At 40.2% G+C, this 13,674-nt stretch overlaps 1 long non-coding RNA gene across 2 annotated transcripts in view; it reads right to left on the reverse strand.

The window, feature by feature from the left end:
• LOC107989792 (uncharacterized) overlaps window positions 1-13,070 on the reverse strand; it is a 15,849-nt gene extending 2,779 nt beyond the window's left edge. Inside the window, exons 1-3 of one of the 2 annotated variants that reach the window (XR_001761303.2) lie at window positions 12,849-13,070; window positions 12,046-12,155; window positions 9,557-9,653 (exon numbers count right to left, since the gene is read on the reverse strand). This is a non-coding gene — a long non-coding RNA (uncharacterized LOC107989792). Of the gene's footprint in view, window positions 1-9,556; window positions 9,654-12,045; window positions 12,183-12,848 lie in introns of both variants that reach the window. The other variant, XR_001761302.2, reaches the window with a different exon arrangement.
• Window positions 13,071-13,674: the final 604 nt, after the last annotated feature.

A 13,674-nucleotide genomic window follows, 5' to 3' on the forward strand; every position in this document is an offset into this window, starting at 1 on the left:
AAGCCAAACATTGTTTAAGGTGACACAGACGTGTCTCCTAGATGAGGCGGCTGCACGCATGACTTTCATGCAGAACGATCTGTCATGTTTTATTATGGAGTTGTCAGGAGAATGAGGAAGTCCAAGTGGTGAAGGACATTTTTCAGAGGATTTGTTTCTTCTTTGTGTCAGGACTGCATTGTTTTTTCTCTTGGTTAAAAAAAAGAATCAATTCACTAGACCTTTGTTTGTTTGTTTGTTTGTTTTTAGGAGGCTGATGGCATTTTCTGCTGCAATCATAGCGACTACACTGTGACTGAAATGCTTCAATTTCTCTCCGACAATTGTGGGCTTTTCACGGCGCATTTCACATACGCAGCCAGCTGTGAACGGCGTGAATGGGCTGCGCTCGTCTGCCGCTTCCTCTTTTTACTTTAACCTTAATTAGAAAACATCCTCTCCTTTAAATCAATCGCATCAGAGCCGACTAAACAAATTCAAGTGTTTTCTCTGGGCACAAAGGAGACAAAGGAGACGTGCACGTGTCAATAGGTGTACAGTTCACTTTGGTCCGGCAGGCCTGACTTCAGAGCAGACATGTCAGAGTGAATCCAGGGCTTAGGGCAGTCACTATAACTGAATGGCAGAGGCCCCGGCAGCCTAATAGGCCACTCATGCATTGCATGTCACTCACTTGCAGTACAGGACCTGACATACAGGACTGGATGAGGTCTGTCGGTCTGTCAGTGTACACACTGAAATGCAGCTCCACAGTCAGAGAGCACACAGCCCGTGTTACCTCAGGGTCACACAGCCATGTGAGCTAACACTCTCTGGGTTGTTTTTCTGCCCTTGGACCTTTTCCCACTGACTGACATAAGAAATGACTGCTACTTACCTGGCTGCTGCGCACAAAGTCAGCTAAAAACAATGCTTTTAATTATTGGTTTTCAAAGTGTGGGGGGGGGGGAGGCTGCGACCACCTGGCTTAAGATAACGAAATAATTTATTAAAAAATAATTAAAAAAATATTATTAGATGATCAAGTTTCCAAAGGTACCTGAATGCATCATAATCTTTGTAGACCTGGTCGTGTTCACCTGTTGGGTGATTGTAATAAGTTACCTAATCAATAATAAAGTAATTGCTGCTTTAGGGTTAGCCTTTAGCAGGCTGCTAACGTAGCATGACAAAACTTCAAACAGATGCTCCCTGTGAGCCTCCTCAGCTCACTGTCAAGAATCTACATCTGTCTATCCATCCATCATCCATCCATCCATCCATCCATCTAGTGACAGACCTTCTTGTCCAACACAGAATCGACTAATAAATGATCCACTACGAATCCTGAAATACGTGACCGTCCAGTCACCTGGGAGGGATGACGATGGTGAAGACTGACCAATTAAGATTCTGGATGGTCGATCGGTGCAGCTCTAGTCCCAACAAGTTAAGAAAAATCATCTTTATCGTGACACACACAACAAAGTTTGTCCGCATTAAACCTATCAACAAATTCTGGAGCAGCGGTTGCTCCTAGAAGCCTGAATTCAGGATTCAAACCTATGACGCTCTGGTAACGAGTCTGATCACTAAGCCACAGGCTGCCCGGATAAAATCTGGAAGCATCAGGACAGCTGCTGACCAATGGGATGTGATGTGTGTTGTGTATGTTTTGACACTCATCAGCACCAAAACAGAGATTGTTTGGGATGAAGGTCGACTCCTTCTGGTTGCAGACACTGTAGAGTGTCCCCCAGGGGCCGTGGAGTGATGAGGACCCATGGGTGCTCCCTGGAGTTCCTGTGCTTGTTAATCAAGCAGTGGGATGACAGGTCATTAGCTGCAAGAATCACCGCACTCTCACTACACCGACGTAGAGCTGCACTCACTGGAAACTGCACCTTTGTTGCTCTTTGTCAGGGTAATGTGAGGGCACTGCTGTTTGAGTGTGTGTTTCAGGAGGATTCACTGCCACAGAAGTGAAGAGTCGCTCACTGACTGAATTAAAACACATTATAAAAATGAATGTTTGTGGCGAGCGTCGACATGATTTACTGTTAAAAACCTATTTCTGCTCATAGGACGACAAATCGACAGTCGGTGTTCATGTGAACAAATGTTTTCTGGGAGTTGATTGGTCCGTTATTCCAAATTCATGAACATGACAGACGAGATTTTTTGGTCCTAAAAATCCTGAACAGATGTGATACCATTTCCTGCTTCAGTACTTAGTCGTTTTGGCAGCAATTTGAAGAAAGCAATTCAAAGATAATTGCCTCTGTGAGGAAAAATTAAAAAAATAAATAAAAAATTAAAAAATAAATAAATAAATGAAATACAATAAAATTGTTGCTCTTTCAATCAGTATCTTTTTCAAATGTGAGGGGAGGAACCGCAGACAGGAAAGAACAGCAGGACATTAAAATGACTGTTTTAAAACACAGTCAATTTCTTTCCCTCCTTTTTAATATTTCATTTTGTGTGGGTTTTTTTGTTTGTTTTTTTAAATTATGCCAACACATTGTAACAACCTCCAGGAACAACAACCATGCCGACACATGCTCATGCACATCCACAGAGACGTTTCTCCTTGGCAGGCAATGCACCGATATCTAACTCACTACTGCCATCTAGGGATGCATGCGGTGCTGCCCTGACGTCTACATCATATTCACATCACAGACATGACATTTTTCTGTCACGTCTGCATTGACACCGTACAATCACCGTCCCAAAAAAGGAGGACAGACAGAAGAGTCTTGCTGTGATCTGCAATCTGACTGTAAGCAAAGAGGAACTTTTATTCCACACCAGGAGCTGGCGAAGGCCAACTGCTGTTTCTCCGTTTGTGTGCGACAGTTTAAGTCATTCTTCTTCCCAGTACCGTGGACCGGTCCCCAGTGGACGGCAGAGCCACCTCTCTCCGCTCACAGCTGGTACCCAGTCCTACTGAATAATAAGTGCAGCTCTTGAAGCCATTCTTGGCTAAGCAGCCTTTGTTGCCCATACAGTATTCGACACATGCACACTAGTGTGCCCTCACACACACACACACACATTCCCTCACAGTGTTATTTTTTCACTGCCAGCTCCGTGGGAAGAAAAAAAAAAAAAGAAATGTTCCACTGATTGACAGCAGAGTAGAAAAAACACAGAGGAGGAGAAAAGATCGTGATTGTTTCAAATGGAGGAGGGAGATAGGGAGGTGACAAAGTAGAGGCAAGGAGGTCACAGCACGTGTGTGTGTGTGTGTGTGTGTGTGTGTGTGTATATGGTTCTCTATGAGCTGCTGAAGCAGCTTCCTGGCAACACACACTACCTGCTGGGGGATTCTTAAATTTTTTTTTAGTCAGATTTTTATACTAAGCAAAGAATCTGGAACAATTTGACCAGAGACAAGTGAACGGTGGAGATGAAAGACGCAGCCACTGGACGAACGGCCACACATCCCACGTCTGATTAAGATTTAAGAAGTGTGATCGGGTGGAGCCGAGGGGGGTCGACAGCAGTGGTGAGTCAGCTGACCTTTCATGAAGTCCGCCCATTTACCAGCCAAATATGACAGTGTTCAATTACTTGTGCAGTAATTAAATGTGACACTAATGAAATCCAGACTGATGTGTTTAGTATCTCCAAAAGTAGCATCCCTGAAAAGCAGAAAGGTCACCTTGGGAATCCGTTAGCTGCGACTAAAGTCTGTTCATGAGGCTCTGATAGCTCGCGTCCACGTCCTGCGTCTGTGACGTGTCACTGTGAACCCCCCCCCCCCCCCCCCCACACACACACACACCCATCCTGGTGTCTCTAACTCACAGTGACAGATCCACTTCAGCGTGCCTCTTTGCACAGGTTGTGGCAGCCAGCCAGAGACACACACACACACACACACACACACTCACACATTACCTCAGCAACATCTAAATGGTAGGGTAATTATCTGACTTGTTGGACTGGGCCGAGAGCGGACGGCTGTGGTCAGTGGTCACGTGACCAGCCTAAAACTGAAGCCTCTCCTCAGCAAAGGAACACTAACCAAGTCACCAAGTCACCAAGTCACCAAGTCACCAAGTCACCAGGCAGTGAAGATCAGAGACAGAGAGCTGCTTATCAACCACCAAGATAACTGTAACTGTGTGTTGTTACTGTTGATGCTTCATGAAGAGAGGAAGTGTGTCTGACTGAGCAGAGCAGCCTGTAGTGTCTCCTCTGTGAAAGTCGGACTTGGAGTCTGAGATTTTATTATAACAATGACAACAATTCAAAAATGTGTAAAATAATAAACATGCTGTGGATTATTAGGATTAATCGTGATCAGAATTATCCACCATCATGATTAATCAAGATCAATCAACAATCCTATGACTATATATATATTTACATAATCTATATATAAATACATACAACAGCAGGTCGATCTCTGTTTCACGCTTTATTTTAACTGTAACTAATCCAAATGATGAAATGATTAATATGGAATTTCTCAAAAAGAAAGAGCAGAAATCCAACTCACAATTCAGCTTCAAACAGGTTGTAGATTTCAGTCATTACTGTCTAGTCTGACGATGTGTCTCTGGACTTCAGTCCAGTCGTTGTCCCCAACAATAATAATCAGTCTACAGTCCTGAACGATCATTTTGACAGTTGTGTCAGTCTGTTGGGGTTAATGGTTAATGACACATGTACAATTCTCACATTCTAGTCATGCATTTAAATGTTTTTAAAAAATGTAATCTGCTTATTTTCACAGATGAATTAATGTGATTAATGAGTTGAATTGTCTTCACAGAAATCAGGTTTGAGTTGATTTGTCACGTCTTACTTAATTTGTCTGTTAACAAAACAACATAGTGTCACTGTACTCTCACAGCTGAAACAGTCACGACAGTCTCTCTGGTGTTGAAGGACATACACTGCAGAAATAATCCATTATGTAGCCCTGCGCCTCTGGGAAAGGTCAGAAACTGCCCTCCTTTGACCGCAAGGAAAATCAAATACAATAGTGATCAGTGAGTTTATATCCTGCAGAGCTGCCAGACCCTGACATCAAAACAGCTCCAAAATGAAAGACATTAGTAACGTGCCGCGGGGACAGAGTTTTCCTGTCTTTTTTATTTTATGTATTTATTTATTTATTTTTGTCTGCGCTTAAGCTAATTGATATGCATCACCGTCCTCACTGATAAATGCATGCTGAGCTCAGGATCAATTCTGTAATTGGCCATCAAAACTGCATGATGTCATGTGCAGGCCTATCAGACCTGAGGTGAGAAAAAGAAGAGAGACAATAGGCAGGCGAGGAGAAAAGAAAAGCAAAGTGTCGTCAACGGAAAAATAAAAAGATTTATTTTTCATTGGTTATGGTGCTGATTATCTGCCATTGTGGTTCAAATCTGACTTGAACAAAGCAGCGAAAGCACACAAACACACACACACTCTCACACTGTATTCATCTACGGGTGAAGACAGAGAGAGAGAGAGAGAGAGAGAAAAAAAGAAGTTGCCTGCATCAGTGTGTGTTATGTTGCTGGCAAGAGGCAAATTGCACAGCAGGACAGAAGCGAGACAGAAGGGAGGCAGAGTGTATCTATATTTATATTGTCTTGGAAAGTTACCAGACTTGTAAGTAATGAATGAAAAAAAGCATGCACCTCCTAAAGAGAGGCTTCTGAAGATGTTGTCATCCAACAGTAGCACAGACAGCTGCTAAATTCATGAGGATGCAGTAAAATATAAACTGTGACTTTCAAGTCCAAAGATGTTTTTCAAAGGCTAGCCTTTGAAAATGAAAGTTAGATGTGTCTATAAAACCTAATGCGAGGTCGAAGGAACCATTGTGTGTGTGTTTTTTTCCCTGTGCTGGTTTAATGTGCACACAAACATTTTAATGATGGTAGAAAAGAAAGTGTTGGAGACGAAGTACTGAACTGGATTGACTTTTTTTACAACACTTTTCATTTTCAGCGCAGCAGTAACATGTTTTTGTGCATTCATGCAACTCTAACTCCAATGGACCGGTCTAGGAGTACGACACACCCGCCCTAGATGGTAGTGTACAACGTTGACCTGAAAAACCACTGCCCTGAAAAATACATCTGTGATTTAAGATACTGATGTCAGACGTTAGACCGTTTGTTGTTATCTCTTGATCAGTAAAGTTTCAGTGAGGACTCACTGTAGGAATCTGTCATTTTCTCTAAAAACCACCCATTACATGGTCTTTGTTGCAGAACAGTTTTATCACACTGGTCTGTTACACTGCCACATAGAAAGTGTACTTTGTAATTGCAGTGAAAATGTTCCCATAACTGTGGACCCCTGGATGTGAAATGTTTTTCACTCCATTTGACACTTGGCATTGTGTGTGCAGCAGCTCCTAAGCCATGACCAGACACGTCTTTAAAGTACACAGCACGCGTTTTTGTGCTAATGCTAACTTTAAAAAACCCTGCACTTTGATTCTGAAGACTATATGTGGCTGTTATTGCACTCAGATAGAAACCTTGCTCTGCAGAACCTTGAAATGTCTGCCATTTAATGACTGAGCTGCTGTGGTCAGTGTCAATAACATGTCAAAAGTTGGATTTGGTTTTGGGACGACACGGGGCAGAGGTGAGACCAACATGTCACCATCGGCTGTAGTTTAGAGTCAATATTTAACTGATGACAGTGAGACGTTTAAAGTCGTCCAAACTTTTTTTCTGACTAAAGACTGATTTCGCTCAACATGAAATATTCATGAAAACCATAACTAATTACTTGTGCTGGTAATGACTGTAATATGAAGAGAGTAATACAACAATGGAGGACGTGCCTGTGCATACTTATGAGCTGTTGTTTACTTAATTGCCATCAGCAATGTTTTTTTGAGTTTTTTTTCTGCATCTAACCTGAGTGACTGTGACTGTTTTAAGCATCTGTCAAAAATAATTATTTTAAAAATACTGATTAAAAGTCTTTTAAACTCTGCGTCTGCTGCAGCACCCAGTGGAGTGACAAGATGGTGAGTCCTAAAGTGTACTTAGAGCCAGACAAGGTTCAGTAGAGAGGCCTCTTTAAAAGAAAGGTCTATTCACTGCCAATGTTCTGTTATAGACAACAAGGCTTCAAACTTGTTGTCTAAAAGCATTTTGTCTTCAAAATAAATAATAGATAATAAAGGTATCATCAAAGACTGAAATGGACGGTATTGACCTGTGTACGGTGGGTTTTCTGAACAGGTTCAGCACAAAAACTGTAAAAATAATTCAAATTATTACTTCACCTCTTTCTTATGAGGCTGAGTCATTATCTGGGACTATAGACTGTTTAAGAAAACTGGACGTTAGGGCTGGATATAAACCAGTCATTTTGAAAGAAACATTTTTAACCAGGATCCCGTCCAGTTGCCCTGGATGTAACTATTTTTGGATATGATGACGTGACTGAGAACCTACGCAGACATTTCAGATTATTACGACTCAGATATAGAGCAGATATAACCTAGAGACTGTCCAAGTCTGAACATACTTCAAACATCGGCATTACATCGTGAACACAACTTGGAATGTCACATATCAGTTAAGTTATGTGTCTTACTGTTATCAGTTTAACTGATGAGGTTGTCCTCGCACGTGTCACACACGTCTCTTATTATGAGTGTTGCTGTTCCTCGACCAGAGTACAGCAGAAGGTCTTCACCTTCACCTACAAAACGTACCAATAAAAAACATTTCAAGGAACAGACGTAGCACAATATTTATACCACCGAGACATTATCATAGTGAAGAGCTGTACATATTGTACCGTGACATTTAGACGACACAATTTATGGCCCTTTTCAAACCAATAAAAACACTACACCACACACCAACTGGGCTAGAAAAGATTCAAGTGTAAACAACAGATGCAAATGACGCAGCAGAACGCTAACATGCTGCTGACGTGCACACGCTGATTCTGAGTCTGTAAGACTTATGGAGGCTAGAAAAGAAAGGTTTACTGTGCTGTCTGCTGAAGAAGGTATTGTTAAGTAGCAGCTTTGAGATTCCAACTTCGACGGCTCCTTTGGCTCTGTGAAGTAAACAAACAGCGACTTTGTTTTCTCTGAAAATGCTGCACCGACTCTTGGAATTGTGGGTAGAACAATAATTCAAACCTGCAGAAGTGCACGGCTCCTATCAGATATAGCGTAGCCACAGATTGGCACCAACTCACGGTGCTTGAAAAGCCGTCAGTCAACATCACTCAAGGGCAAACATGATTTCTGTGTTACATCATCAGTGGCACATGCTGCACCTGATCAAAGTTTTGTGGCGGGAGATGGTAGCCTGCCTTTTTGGGCCTCCCCCAGCTGCCTCCCCTTCGTCCTCCCCCTCTCCCTGGCTGCCTTTCCCGTTGTTAATCTTGCATGAGTTGTGCTGATTGCCTTCTCAGGAGCTGACAGTTTGTGGTTGTGGCTTGCCCACCTTGCCTAATGGCCTAGTATGAGTGATGGTGAGTGAAAGAATGGACTACAGTAAGATAATATTACCCTACTCTTACAATCGTTACTGAAGAAATGTGTAAATAAAGCAACTGGTTTGGTATGTATTTCAGATGTATCACATATATTTCACACTATAAACAAATGGGCTTTTTAATACTTGTCGATACTCAGGATTGGTACTGGTCCAATGTTGGTCAAATATATATATATATATTGTATATATATATATATATATTGGCAGATACTCCAAGTTGCAGTATTCTGATACTGCAACTTCTGATACTGCAAGAGAAAGTTGTATGAAGCTATCCATAATTAGCATTATGCTAATAAACATATGATGGCAAGAAAAAAAAACTTTTAAAAAAATGTGTTATCATTTTTGCAGGTGTCTGACTTTAATGACTAGAATCATTTTAATTCTGTCAGGTGTTGAGCTGCGTTTCCTTTGATTTAATCAGGTTTCTAATCCCTTAAAAAATAAACAACTTTATCAGACTTTTTTTTAACAAAACCTGAATTTAATAATGTTTTGCAATTTTTTTTTTACCATTTATAAAACCGAAAGTACATTTGAAAAGGAACTTGATTTCAAACAACAAGGGAATGCAATTTACGACCCGGTGGAAAAAAGCTCTCGCCAACAGAAACACTGAAGAACAGAATATTGGAAAGACACTGTTTGGAGAAGTGTTTACTTTTAAAGTATTTATGAATAAATAGAGTTTTTGGTTTTGTTTGTTTTTATACAATGCAAATACACAAAATATACAGTGTCAAAGACACTGTGTATTACTAAAAATAAGAAATATTGTTCAATAATAATTTTCTAGATATAATTATCTTAGTTAATGTATTCATCTACTAAATACCTTTACATTTAAATACATCAACTCATATTTGAAAACGTGCCGGTCCAGTGACCTGATTTGCCGTAAAGCGTTTCACCGTAACCATGTGGTCACAGCTCAGCCAGTGATGTGTGTTTTCCTACTAAGCTCAGCATCTGATTGCCCTCGTGGGGCAGTTGTTAAAGTAGGTAAAGACCAAGACGGTCTGATTGCCCTCGTGGGGCAGTTGTTGTTAAAGTAGGTAAAGACCAAGACTTACTGGATACGTTTCTGTCCATCTCAGTTTGCCATTGCCACCTCTTCACTGACGTCACAGATTAATCTGCCTCATCTGACTCAACCATTACCGCACGTGTCTGGAATGACATGGTAGAATTGATTAAGCAGCTGCTCAGGGCTGAAGCCTCCTGATTGAAATCTGCCTCCGGAGTGTAAGTGCCGAAGGTTTTCAACACCAAACATTCATAATCCCTACGTCTCCTGTATAATAAGATAATTATCCTTATTTATTCACCGTGTCTCTTGTGATTAAGTTGTATTGTCAAAGACGGACCTTTATTTTTTGTTATTATTTTCTCAAAAGCAAAAGCCATTGAAACCCCTCTATTGTTACAGTTACTGTGTGGGGAAAAAACAACAAAGGAAACAGATGGCATGGACAAATATGTGTTGTGATTAAACTTAGTTAAATAAACGGAAATAATGAAAATTCTATAGAGTCTACATCTGCAGACTGTAGCTGGGGAAGATTTGTGTTGATATTTCACCTTTATGGGCGTGAGCTATTAAAGAAACGATTGTAATAATTTTACCATAAAAATATATGAATTACAGAAACACAGTGCATATATAACCTAAGTCAAATCATAAATTGAAACATGTTAAGGTACATTAATACAAATATAAATATCATATAAAAATATATATGTCTTTATACATATATACCCATATACTGTATTTTCCAGTCTATAAGTTGCACTTTTTTTCATCCTTTCGCTGGGTTTGTGACTTATTCTCAGGTGCTACTTGTATATTAAAATATATAACTTTACATGTTTGTTATTTTCACACTGACAGCCGCTAGAGGGCACTGGTGCGACTTATACTCCAGAGCTAATTATATATGTTTTTTGCATTATGCTTTTTTATTTGGCTGGTGCGACTTATAGTCCAGAAAATATGGTAATATAAATATAATAATATATAATATAAAAATATACATAAGAAACATTATTATAATTTCCATCAAACAACATTCTCCTTACTTTCTGTCTACAGCCCATATTCCATCCAAATTTCAAACACAGGCGTCATCAGCTGCCTGGGACAAAAACAACTGAGCGCATTAACATACGGCAATAGTCTAATATGATCGTCCATAGAAAATAATCATCATTATGTGTTAAAATGATATTAGTGGAGAGTTTGCAGCTTTAGAGTAGTGGGGATTAACAACAGTGAGGGGCTCAGGTGGTCACACCACACTGATGCTGCCATTAGGGCGGTGACACCAGCCTCTCTTCCTGTTGTGTCTGGAGAGATTCAGCGTGGATGCGAGGATGCTCAAAAACTTTTACAGATGTACTTTTGAGAGTATCCCGGCAGGTAACATTACTGCCTGCCACGGCAGCTGCTCCGGCCTGGAAGGCAACTCTGCAGAGGGTGCTAAAATCAGTGCAGTGCATCACCAGGTCACAGCTGCCAGCCATCCAGAACCTTTAGAGTCAGTGGTACAGAAGGAAAGTACAGCGAATCCTCGCTGACCCCAGCCACCCCGGCTGTCCACCGTCCTGCCGAGTGGCAGTCATCTCAGGAGAATTCAAGCCTGGACCAATGGATTCAGAGACATTTTCTTCCCTTAGCAATTTTACTTTTGAACTGATGACCCCCCACAACTCCTCTGTCCCGCACACAGAAACACATACGCTTTTTCTGTTTTACTTCAGATCAACACAATTAATTCCCTGGCTGCACAACCTGACCTTGACTATTATAAATAAACGCCTCATTTTAATCTTTACCACAACTGTTATCTGAATTAAAGCAAATTATGAACTCCAAAATGACCAAGTGTCCCAAAAACAGAAGTATTTTTCCAAAATAATGTCCCCACAGGAGTCATGCCAACACGTCAGCCCGCTGCTCCTTCACAATTTTTTTAGCACAATTACATATTCTAAATTCTCCTGTGCCTTATATTACACAGTGATTTATACACTGCTATCAAAATATACACCATATCATCTATGGCCACTAAAGTGCACCTTCTACAATTGATGACAGGTGAACGCAGCTAATGCACCACCAAAATATGACAAGTCAAATCAAGTCAAGACTCCCATAAAGAAGAAAAAGAAAAGGCCAGACTACAGAATTGCGAACGCAGTTTTGTAACATTTTCAGCCAAAACAGAAAATGGACCGGAACTGGAACCGATGCTGATGTTGAGTCTGACAACAGCCCGACCTTTTTCCACTGGTGGCAGAATAGTTTAGAGGCGACACAGGAATGGATGAATGGAATCTGGCATAGGCAAAGATTGCGAACTTGTTTAATTTGTTAGCCTGTTACGTTAATATGTTCAGCCCGGTTCTTCAGACTATTGTGTAAGTGAATGCTGCTTTATTATTCTCCTTGCTTCGATTTCTCATTTTAATTAAACTACGTACTTTGAGAATTTAATTGCCATCAGTGAAGCATCGTGATCAAGCTCATTTTGACACTGGAGAACATCTTGCCTACATGTACATGATGTGTGTGTGAGCACTTTGCTTCTCCTCCTCCTCCTGCTTGTCCTCTGTTCTGCTGTGTGGCATCGGGCTGTCAAGTGACTCAGTGGCACAGAGCACACATGTTGGCTGCAATGAGTAAGAGCGCAAAGGCAACTGTAAATGGAAAAAATCACAAACTGTGATGTGTGTAGGACGGCTATTGGTTGCTGTGGCAACGTGACCAATTTATAAAAACACCACACACAAAACAAAAAACAGACTCAAACACACACACAAACTTCTACCTTCAAAATAAAATGGTGAAAAACATCACCACAGCAGATTAGAGACCCTTTTTATAACCAATATCACGTACAGGGTTAAAGCACAATCATTTAATTAGGTTTTGTTGTTTTTCTGACACGTTTATTTAAAATTTCCTTAGTATTTTTTTCTGAAAATGCAAACACGTTTATTCCTTAGTATTTTTTTCTGAAAATGCAGTTATAATAGTACTATTAATAGTACTCTGTTGCCCTTTGAAGAACTGAAAACGACTGTTTAAACCGTTGTACTCTGTTGCCCTTTGTAGAACTGAAAACGACTGTTTAAACCGTTAAAGATACAATCAAATTAGGTCAACAACACGAAGAACACTCTGCAATATATAGGGAATTGTATTGTGCATAAAATTAAAACCAGCCAATTAATCAGCTCTTTCAGTCATTATCAGTTCCTTTGAAATCAAGATACTATATAAAGGTGAATTTTAATCAGACTTAAAGTTAATTAGAAGTATTTAAACTAACACAGCGCCAGAGTAGTGTCGAAAACTCTTACCTGGAGCGTGAACTTCAGGTATTGTTACGGAAAACATGGCGCTTGTAGAGAGCCTTTCACCACAAGATGGAAACTCCACCCGGTTTATGGCACCGTCTCGACTGCAGCGTCGATAAAATGTCTATTTTTGACATCTTTCCTGAAACAGAACAGCCCAAAAAAAGCGTTCTTTACGCTCCGACAGCATCAACATTAAAGCGCTGCGTTTTGTAAGCAGGTGCAGATTCGTCACATTGTTTAAAAAAAAAAAAAAAAGTGCGGGGAACCAATGTAGCAAATGCACAAGTGCATATAAAAAGGAATTAATTTAATGATTTTTTAAATAGTCTGAACGCAGCATTGTGAACACAAATGATATATTTTTTAATTAACAACATACAATTACTTTCCTTTCTATCACGAGCTTATTTTTTCTCAATACTGGGTCAGACGAACTGTCAACGTCCTAATGACGTTTTATTCTTAGAATATATTTCAAAACTAGAACGTGTCTCACAGGCGTTTTCAACGATTAAACGATTCATACAATTGACATTTTGTTTAAACAGCTTTTCTATAGTCATTTTAGAGCAAATGTGTGGAAATTATTTAACACACAAACTGTGATATCATTCCACAGGATACAGCAAAAGCAGGAATAATTTGTCACAATATTTTAGACTGAGTGTAGAAGAATGTGCTGTGGGCTCAGAGTTGGTTAGCAAAAAAAAAAACAACTTTAAATGGGTTTGCGTTGTCCCATTGATTTGTATTTCCCTAAAGGACTTCAATGTTGTGAAGCCGTATTGTGTCTGTAATTTCCATCACCAAACGTTAGGAATGTTAA

This window comes from Cynoglossus semilaevis, chromosome 16 (genome assembly GCF_000523025.1).
Source record: "Cynoglossus semilaevis isolate Cse_v1.0 chromosome 16, Cse_v1.0, whole genome shotgun sequence".
In the NCBI taxonomy this organism is placed as follows: Eukaryota; Metazoa; Chordata; class Actinopteri; order Pleuronectiformes; family Cynoglossidae; genus Cynoglossus; species Cynoglossus semilaevis.